Below are 1,248 nucleotides of genomic sequence, written 5' to 3' on the forward strand. Positions count from 1 at the left end.
CAAGATTCAAGGCTTCTTTTGCTCCTTCAGTTAGTTGTCGTGGAGATTTAGGATTAGAATCTCCTTTTCGAATATCAAACAAAGGTTTGAGCTCTACTGTAGTAAGTTTTAAATATGGTCTAATCCAATTAATATTGACTAATAGTTTTTGAAAATCATTCAAGGTATTTAGTTTATCTATTCTGAGTTGAAATGGTGCAGAACATATAAAATCTGTATGAATAACTCACCCTAAATAGGAAAATGGAGGTTGTACCTGAATTTTATCTGGTGCCACTTTTAAACCGTATTTATCTAATGCTTCCATTAAAGAGATTAAGGCTTGTTGCAAATGACTTCCATTCTTATGAGAAATTAGGATGTCCTCCATATAATGGATTAAATACACATCAGGGTAAACATCACATACTTGCTGTAAGGCGGCATCTATGAAATTTTGACAAAAGGTTCGCGAATTTTTCATATCTAAGGAAGAACGCGCCAACAGAATCTATGATGAGGCTGCTTTAAATTTATAGAAGGTAAGCTAAGGCAAATCTTTTACAATTCTCTGGATGCAGAGGAATAGTAAATAAGCAATCTTGCAAATCAATAACAATTATATTATCATTCTTAGGAATAACTGATGGTGAGGGTAATCCTGGTTGGAGCACTCCCATATCTTACATAGTTGCATTAATTTTTCTCAAATCCTGTAAAAGACGCCATTTTCCAGATTTCTTTTTTATAACAAAAATAGGAGTATCCCAAGGGCTATTTGAAGGCTCTATATGCTCTTGTTGTAATTGTTCTTCTACTAACTGTGTAGCTGTTTGAATTTTTTCACTAGTTAAGGGCCACTGCTCAACCCAGACTGGGGAGTCAGAAATCCATGTTATAGGATCAGCTGTAAGCTGACCAGCGGCCCTCACTAAAAATCGTGATATCCTAGTCCATGACGATCTCCTTTTTTAGTGACTGCAGAAATAGATTGAGTAATACCTTGCAACTTTTCCCTAAGCCATTATCTGGATGGAAACCCATGCTTAACATTTGGGAAGAGACCACACAATTAGGGCTAACTAGCAAAACCCCATCTGTTCTAAAACATACCTCCCCGATAAGGTAATAGGAAGGGAGGGCACTATAAATGGACAATAAGTGCCGGAAGCTTCTTCATCCTCCCAAGTGAGTATTTGGGAACTCGTGGCTACTCCTGAAACTTGTCCCAATCCTTTTAAAACTGATGGTGATGTTTTTGTTGGCCAA

This window comes from Chrysochloris asiatica, unplaced genomic scaffold (genome assembly GCF_000296735.1).
Source record: "Chrysochloris asiatica unplaced genomic scaffold, ChrAsi1.0 scaffold00519, whole genome shotgun sequence".
Classification (NCBI taxonomy): Eukaryota; Metazoa; Chordata; class Mammalia; order Afrosoricida; family Chrysochloridae; genus Chrysochloris; species Chrysochloris asiatica.